The sequence below is a fragment of the Dendrobates tinctorius genome, unplaced genomic scaffold (assembly GCF_039654945.1).
Source record: "Dendrobates tinctorius isolate UK_male_01 unplaced genomic scaffold, ASM3965494v1 ptg000232l, whole genome shotgun sequence".
NCBI lineage: Eukaryota > Metazoa > Chordata > Amphibia > Anura > Dendrobatidae > Dendrobates > Dendrobates tinctorius.
The window spans coordinates 1903870-1913661 of NW_027361899.1; positions in this window are offsets into that span (position 1 = coordinate 1903870).

Genomic DNA, 9792 nt, shown 5'->3' on the forward strand with positions numbered 1-9792 from the left:
GGAAGCAGGGAGCAGTGAGGAAAAGGGCTTAACAACAGCTTAAGGCTAGGAACCCGCAGAGTCATGGGGGCGGAGTTACAGGAGCTCTAGAGGGGAATTCAGTCCAGGGAGAGGAGCTCAGGAGAAGAGGAGACAGAAAGGAGAGATGGACAGAAGAGGAAGCTCCGGAAGGGACTGAGAAGAGAGACGGTAAGGGGGGGTGGTCCTGACAGGAGAGCTGCAGGACAGAGAAGGCCCGGGGGTACCAGACAGATGGACTCGGACAGGTGAAGCGCTGTGGTGGTAGGCCTAGGGCAGCCACAGTGAAAGAGCCGCGAGGGACGTCAATTAGGAAAAGGAAGAAAGTGAAGGTACCTGGGCCTGTGTGCGGACTCGTGCAGCTGCTGTGTGGTGCTGCGGTCGTCGAGAGGACGGCCAATAAAGAGGACCTGTTGAATGCACATCGGTGTCTGTCTCAAGTCTGTCTGCGGCGGAAAAAGGACCACCCCCCCAGTCGGCACACGTACCTACACGCTTGTGATTGTGCGCCCTACATTCTCACTATTGCTGTTAATAAATGGCTTAATAGGATCTGGATTGGACCCAAGGCTTTGCTGGGAGCGCAGTATCCAGCGAGCGGCTCCACATTTATAACAATCATTATTTTGTGACCAATTTTGATTATGTCTTTTGGGACTTGAACGAAGCTGCCGGTGTGAGAGCTGATCTAACCGCGAGCACCTCCTGATAACAATTCATCCAGGATCTCGTCTTCAGAGAAAATGGGCCAATATCTCAGCCGCCTTCATATATCGGAGCAGCCGCCTTCATATCTCGGAACAGCCGCCTTCATATCACGGAGCAGCCGCCTTCATATCACGGAGCAGCCGCCTTCATATCTCGGAACAGCCGCCTTCATATCTCGGAGTAGCCGCCTTCATATCACGGAACAGCCGGCTTCATATCTCGGAGCAGCCGCCTTCATACCTCGGAGCAGCCGCCTTCATATCTCGGAGCAGCCGCCTTCATATCTCGGAGTAGCCGCCTTCATATCACGGAACAGCCGCCTTCATATCACGGAACAGCCGCCTTCATATCTCGGAGCAGCCGCCTTCATATCACGGAACAGCCGCCTTCATATCACGGAGCAGCCGCCTTCATATCTCGGAACAGCCGCCTTCATATCACGGAGCAGCCGCCTTCATATCTCGGAACAGCCGCCTTCATATCTCGGAGCAGCCGCCTTCATATCACGGAACAGCCGCCTTCATATCTCGGAACAGCCGCCTTCATATCTCGGAACAGCCGCCTTCATATCACGGAACAGCCGCCTTCATATCTCGGAAAAGCCGCCTTCATATCACGGAACAGCCGCCTTCATACCTCGGAGCAGCCGCCTTCATATCACGGAACAGCCGCCTTCATATCTCGGAGCAGCCGCCTTCATATCACGTAACAGCCGCCTTCATATCTCAGAGTAGCCGCCTTCATACCTCGGAGCAGCCGCCTTCATACATCGGAACAGCCGCCTTCATATCTCGGAGCAGCCGCCTTCATATCACGGAGCAGCCGCCTTCATATCTCGGAACAGCCACCTTCATATCTCGGAGCAGCCGCCTTCATATCTCGGAGCAGCCGCCTTCATATCACGGAGCAGCCGCCTTCATATCTCGGCACAGCCACCTTCATATCTCGGAGCAGCCGCCTTCATGTCTCGGAGCAGCCGCCTTCATATCTCGGAGCAGCCGCCTTCATATCACGGAGCAGCCGCCTTCATATCTCGGAACAGCCGCCTTCATATCTCGGAACAGCCGCCTTCATATCACGGAGCAGCCGCCTTCATATCTCGGAGCAGCCGCCTTCATATCACGGAACAGCCGCCTTCATATCTCGGAGTAGCCGCCTTCATATCACGGAACAGCCGCCTTCATATCACGGAGCAGCCGCCTTCATACCTCGGAGCAGCCGCCTTCATATCACGGAACAGCCGCCTTCATATCACGGAACAGCCGCCTTCATATCACGGAACAGCCGCCTTCATATCTCGGAGCAGCCGCCTTCATATCACGGAACAGCCGCCTTCATATCACGGAGCAGCCACCTTCATATCTCGGAGTAGCCGCCTTCATATCACGGAGTAGCCACCTTCATATCTCGGAACAGCCGCCTTCATATCTCGGAGCAGCCGCCTTCATATCACAGAACAGCCGCCTTCATACCTCGGTGCAGCCGCCTTCATATCTCGGAGTAGCCGCCTTCATATCACGGAACAGCCGCCTTCATACCTCGGAGCAGCCGCCTTCATATCACGGAGCAGCCGCCTTCATACCTCGGAGCAGCCGCCTTCATATCTCGGAGCAGCCGCCTTCATATCTCGGAACAGCCGCCTTCATACATCGGAACAGCCGCCTTCATATCACGGAACAGCCGCCTTCATATCTCGGAGCAGCCGCCTTCATACATCGGAACAGCCGCCTTCATATCACGGAACAGCCGCCTTCATATCTCGGAGCAGCCGCCTTCATATCACGTAACAGCCGCCTTCATATCTCAGAGTAGCTGCCTTCATACATCGGAACAGCCACCTTCATATCTCGGAGCAGCCGCCTTCATATCACGGAACAGCCGCCTTCATATCACGGAGCAGCCGCCTTCATATCTCGGAGCAGCCGCCTTCATATCTCGGAGCAGCCGCCTTCATATCTCGGAACAGCCGCCTTCATATCTCGGAGCAGCCGCCTTCATATCTCGGAGCAGCCGCCTTCATATCACGGAGCAGCCGCCTTCATATCTCGGAACAGCCGCCTTCATATCACGGAGCAGCCGCCTTCATGTCTCGGAGCAGCCGCCTTCATATCACGGAGCAGCCGCCTTCATATCACGGAGCAGCCGCCTTCATATCACGGAACAGCCGCCTTCATATCTCGGAACAGCCGCCTTCATATCTCGGAGCAGCCGCCTTCATATCACGGAACAGCCGCCTTCATATCACGGAGCAGCCGCCTTCATATCTCGGAGTAGCCGCCTTCATATCACGGAACAGCCGCCTTCATATCTCGGAACAGCCGCCTTCATATCACGGAACAGCCGCCTTCATATCACGGAACAGCCGCCTTCATATCTCGGAGCAGCCGCCTTCATATCACGGAACAGCCGCCTTCATATCTCGGAGCAGCCGCCTTCATATCACGGAGCAGCCGCCTTCATATCACGGAACAGCCGCCTTCATATCTCGGAACAGCCGCCTTCATATCTCGGAGCAGCCGCCTTCATATCACGGAACAGCCGCCTTCATATCACGGAGCAGCCGCCTTCATATCTCGGAGTAGCCGCCTTCATATCACGGAGCAGCCACCTTCATATCTCGGAACAGCCGCCTTCATATCACGGAACAGCCGCCTTCATATCTCGGAGCAGCCGCCTTCATATCTCGGAGCAGCCGCCTTCATATCACGTAACAGCCGCCTTCATATCTCAGAGTAGCCGCCTTCATACCTCGGAGCAGCCGCCTTCATACATCGGAGTAGCCGCCTTCATATCACGGAGCAGCCGCCTTCATATCTCAGAACAGCCGCCTTCATATCACGGAACAGCCGCCTTCATATCACGGAGCAGCCGCCTTTATATCTCGGAGCAGCCGCCTTCATATCTCGGAACAGCCGCCTTCATACATCGGAACAGCCGCCTTCATATCACGGAACAGCCGCCTTCATATCTCGGAGCAGCCGCCTTCATATCACGTAACAGCCGCCTTCATATCTCAGAGTAGCCGCCTTCATACCTCGGAGCAGCCGCCTTCATACATCGGAACAGCCGCCTTCATATCTCGGAGCAGCCGCCTTCATATCACGGAACAGCCGCCTTCATATCTCGGAGCAGCCGCCTTCATATCTCGGAGCAGCCGCCTTTATATCTCGGAGCAGCCGCCTTCATATCTCGGAGCAGCCGCCTTCATATCTCGGAACAGCCGCCTTCATACATCGGAACAGCCGCCTTCATACATCGGAACAGCCGCCTTCATACCTCGGAGCAGCCGCCTTCATATCACGGAACAGCCGCCTTCATATCACGGAGCAGCCGCCTTCATATCTCGGAGCAGCCGCCTTCATATCTCGGAGCAGCCGCCTTCATATCTCGGAGCAGCCGCCTTCATATCTCGGAACAGCCGCCTTCATACATCGGAACAGCCGCCTTCATATCACAGAACAGCCGCCTTCATACATCGGAACAGCCGCCTTCATATCACAGAACAACCGCCTTCATACCTCGGAGCAGCCGCCTTCATACATCGGAACAGCCGCCTTCATATCTCGGAGCAGCCGCCTTCATATCTCGGAGCAGCCGCCTTCATATCTCGGAACAGCCGCCTTCATATCTCGGAGCAGCCGCCTTCATATCACGGAGCAGCCGCCTTCATATCTCGGAGCAGCCGCCTTCATATCACGGAACAGCCGCCTTCATATCACGGAGCAGCCGCCTTCATAACTCGGAGCAGCCGCCTTCATATCACGGAGCAGCCGCCTTCATATCTCGGAACAGCCGCCTTCATATCTCGGAACAGCCGCCTTCATACCTCGGAGCAGCCGCCTTCATACATCGGAACAGCCGCCTTCATATCTCGGAGCAGCCGCCTTCATATCTCGGAGCAGCCGCCTTCATATCACGGAGCAGCCGCCTTCATATCTCGGAACAGCCGCCTTCATATCACGGAACAGCCGCCTTCATATCACGGAGCAGCCGCCTTCATATCTCGGAACAGCCGCCTTCATATCTCGGAGCAGCCGCCTTCATATCACGGAGCAGCCTCCTTCAGATCTCGGAACAGCCGCCTTCATATCTCGGAGCAGCCGCCTTCATATCTCGGAGAAGCCGCCTTCATATCACGGAGCAGCCGCCTTCATATCTCGGAACAGCCGCCTTCATATCTCGGAGCAGCCGCCTTCATATCACGGAGCAGCCGCCTTCATATCACGGAACAGCCGCCTTCATATCACGGAGCAGCCGCCTTCATATCTCGGAACAGCCGCCTTCATATCACGGAGCAGCCGCCTTCATATCTCGGAGCAGCCGCCTTCATATCTCGGAGAAGCCGCCTTCATATCACGGAGCAGCCGCCTTCATATCTCGGAGCAGCCGCCTTCATATCACGGAGCAGCCGCCTTCATATCACGGAACAGCCGCCTTCATATCACGGAGCAGCCGCCTTCATATCTCGGAACAGCCGCCTTCATATCTCGGAGCAGCCGCCTTCATATCTCGGAGAAGCCGCCTTCATATCACGGAACAGCCGCCTTCATATCACGGAACAGCCGCCTTCATATCACGGAGCAGCCGCCTTCATATCACGGAACAGCCGCCTTCATATCACGGAGCAGCCGCCTTCATATCACGGAGCAGCCGCCTTCATATCTCGGAGAAGCCGCCTTCATATCTCGGAGAAGCCGCCTTCATATCACGGAGCAGCCGCCTTCATATCTCGGAACAGCCGCCTTCATATCTCGGAGCAGCCGCCTTCATATCACGGAGCAGCCGCCTTCATATCACGGAACAGCCGCCTTCATATCACGGAGCAGCCGCCTTCATATCTCGGAACAGCCGCCTTCATATCTCGGAGCAGCCGCCTTCATATCTCGGAGAAGCCGCCTTCATATCACAGAACAGCCGCCTTCATATCACGGAACAGCCGCCTTCATATCACGGAGCAGCCGCCTTCATATCACGGAACAGCCGCCTTCATATCACGGAGCAGCCGCCTTCATATCACGGAGCAGCCGCCTTCATATCTCGGAACAGCCGCCTTCATATCTCGGAGCAGCCGCCTTCATATCACGGAGCAGCCGCATTCATATCACGGAACAGCCGCCTTCATATCTCGGAACAGCCGCCTTCATATCACGGAACAGCCGCCTTCATATCTCGGAGCAGCCGCCTTCATATCACGGAACAGCCGCCTTCATATCACGGAACAGCCGCCTTCATACCTCGGAGCAGCCGCCTTCATACATCGGAACAGCCGCCTTCATATCTCGGAGCAGCCGCCTTCATATCTCGGAACAGCCGCCTTCATATCACGGAACAGCCGCCTTCATACCTCGGAGCAGCCGCCTTCATACATCGGAACAGCCGCCTTCATATCTCGGAGCAGCCGCCTTCATATCACGGAACAGCCGCCTTCATATCATGGAACAGCCGCCTTCATACCTCGGAGCAGCCGCCTTCATACATCGGAACAGCCGCCTTCATATCTCGGAGCAGCCGCCTTCATATCTCGGAACAGCCGCCTTCATATCACGGAGCAGCCGCCTTCATACATCGGAACAGCCGCCTTCATATCTCGGAGCAGCCGCCTTCATATCTTGGAACAGCCGCCTTCATATCACGGAGCAGCCGCCTTCATATCTCGGAGCAGCCGCCTTCATATCTCGGAGCGGCCGCCTTCATATCTCGGAGCGGCCGCCTTCATATCTCGGAACGGCCGCCTTCATATCATGGAGCGGCCGCCTTCATATCACGGAGCGGCCGCCTTCATATCTCGGAGCGGCCGCCTTCATATCTCGGAGCGGCCGCCTTCATATCTCGGAACGGCCACCTTCATATAACGGAGCGGCCGCCTTCATACCTCGGAGCGGCCGCCTTCATATCTCGGAACGGCCGCCTTCATATCATGGAGCGGCCGCCTTCATATCACGGAGCGGCCGCCTTCATATCACGGAGCGGCCGCCTTCATATCTCGGAGCGGCCGCCTTCATATCTCGGAGCGGCCGCCTTCATATCTCGGAACGGCCACCTTCATATAACGGAGCGGCCGCCTTCATACCTCGGAGCGGCCGCCTTCATATCACGGAACGGCCGCCTTCATATCACGGAACAGCCGCCTTCATATCACGGAGCGGCCGCCTTCATACCTCGGAGCGGCCGCCTTCATATCTCGGAACGGCCACCTTCATATAACGGAGCGGCCGCCTTCATACCTCGGAACGGCCACCTTCATATAACGGAGCGGCCGCCTTCATACCTCGGAACGGCCGCCTTCATATCACGGAACGGCCACCTTCATATCACGGAACAGCCGCCTTCATATCACGGAGCGGCCGCCTTCATACCTCGGAGCGGCCGCCTTCATATCTCGGAGCAGCCGCCTTCATATCTCGGAGCGGCCGCCTTCATACCTCGGAACGGCCACCTTCATATAACGGAGCGGCCGCCTTCATACCTCGGAACGGCCGCCTTCATATCACGGAACGGCCGCCTTCATATCACGGAACAGCCGCCTTCATATCACGGAGCAGCCGCCTTCATACCTCGGAGCAGCCGCCTTCATATCTCGGAGCAGCCGCCTTCATATCTCGGAGCAGCCGCCTTCATACCTCGGAGCAGCCGCCTTCATACCTCGGAGCAGCCGCCTTCATATCTTGGGACTGATCACTGCATCGTATAGCTAAAGTGACTATATGTCATTCGGATTTTGTTTTGCCGCAGGGCAGCGCTCATCGGTTCATTGAGGTCTACGGCCAGAATTGGTGGCGTCTTCACACAAGGTTCACCCACAGCTAGAGAGGTAATGGCGATTGTGGTGACCACCGTACATTGTTACCAGCCACGAATCATTACCGGCAGCAGTGAGAATGTAGGACACATAAGGCTATGTGCACACGTTGCGGATTTTGCTGTGGATCCGCAGCGTTTCTGGCCCTGCGGGTCTGCAGCAGAATCTGCTGTGTTGTACAGTAGCATGTTACTCTATGGAAAATGGAAACCGCTGTGCACATGCTGTGGAATTTTCCGTGTGGTTTTTGCTGCGGTTTCAAATCCGCAAAAAAAAAAAAAAATGACATGTCACTTCTTTTGTGCGGATTCCGCTGCAGTTTCTCATCTCCTCCATTGTAGAGGTAATAAACCGCAGCCTAATCCGCAGATAAACCGCAGGTCTTTTGACCTGAAGTTTACCTGCGGATTTTTACAAATCCACGCGGAGAAATCTGCAGCTACAAAAACTACGTGTGCACATGGCCTCTCGACACTGCGCCGTCCGCACAGGCAGGAGATTACACGCGCCGTCAGCAGACCATCATTTTATTTCCATACATAACAGGAATTCATCAATGAATAATCCACCTAGAAGAAGGACTAAAAGAGCCGCCTGCTGGATCTTCCCACTGGATCCAGTGTATCCAAAAGGTCTGAATTCAGGAAGGGACGGAGGGTTCGTTATTAATCGGTTATTTCACGATGTTTCGCTACTAATAATGGGGTTTCTTTCTTTACAATAAATAGAAATAACGTTTGTTTTTCAGCCTCCGTCGTCCCCCCGTATCTCACCCGCCCCCCGTCCTCGCTCACTTTTAGGCTTTATGTTTCTCTACTATTTTTCCACTTGGATTATGAAGTGTTAATTACATAATGTGACAACCGGGAAGGTTACGTCCAAGAGTGGACCCTCTGGATTGCGGCACTGGAGCTCCCGAGGGCGAGCGCGCCAGGTGGTGCCGACCCCTATACAGGGACCGTTAGGGGCAGACCCTCAGAAGACAGATGCTGCGACTGCTAGAACCAAGAGGGGCGGCTCAAGGGACAAGAGAGGAGCTGGCGGCGTTTTGGACTGAATGCAGGGTACCGGACAGAGAATGGAGTCCCGGACCGAAGCACGGAGTACAGGACGGAGGTACTGGGTACAGGACTGAGGTACTGGGTACAGGACTGAGGTACGGAGTACAGGACTGAGGTACGGAGTACAGGACTGAGGTACTAGGTACAGGACTGAGGTACGGAGTACAGGACTGAGGTACGGAGTACAGGACTGAGGTACGGAGTACTGAGGCACGGAATACAGGACAGAGGTACAGAATACAGTACGGAGGTACTGGGTACAGGACTGGGACACAGAATACAGGACTGAGGTACGGAGTACAGGACTGGGGTACGGAGTACTGGACAGAGGTGCAGAGTACAGGACTGAGGTATGGAGTACTGAGGCACAGAGTACAGGACAGAGGTAGAGTTGCAGGGAGAGCCCCTACAGCTTGGCCAGAATACCGCAGGAAAAGCACACGATAATCAGGCGTCTCCTCCATCTTGGAGATGACTGATATAGCATGTGCAGCGGTCGGATTGGTGGCCAGCGCTCTGGGCGGGCGCTGCAGGGTTAAAGAACCCGCAGAGCGCGCGCCCGCGCCCTAGAGCTAGCGCACGTGGACCGCAGGCGCCGGGGGGACGGGAGTGAGGAGGCAGCCATAGTACGGCGAGGCCAGGACGGGTGAGTGCTGGCAGCGGCGGCGGCTACCGCCGCAGCCGTGACACATAAATGATCATTTTTTACCTTCTGGAGTGAGAACAATTTTTATGGAATCACATTGCGCAGTTGCTTTGTCACGGAGCGTCCGTGCACCGAGGGTGATCGCTGCCCGGAGGAGGAGGACCGGCGGCCGTCTGTGGCTGCACTCATCTCAGCTCTCCATCATGGACTGTCTGCATTATGTGGTGACAACAATGTATACAGCTAAGAAAAAGTGATACCCGGGGGGCACAAGAGCAGCACGACGACCTAAGCGGACCCCCGGATAAATGGCGAGTGGTAGGTGGGTGCCCGGGTACACATTACACACTGGGCCCCCAGAGTGGCCGGCGACCTCCCCGAGCTCAGCACAGGAGACAGAGCGGAAATCAACTGGAAACTTTATTAATATAAAAACGGCTTCTGCGGAGGACTGAGGGCAGAGGATGGAGGACTGAGGGAGGTGGGTGGAGGACTGAGGGCGGAGGGTGGAGGACTGAGGGCGGAGGATGGAGGACTGAGGGCGGAGGATGGAGGACTGA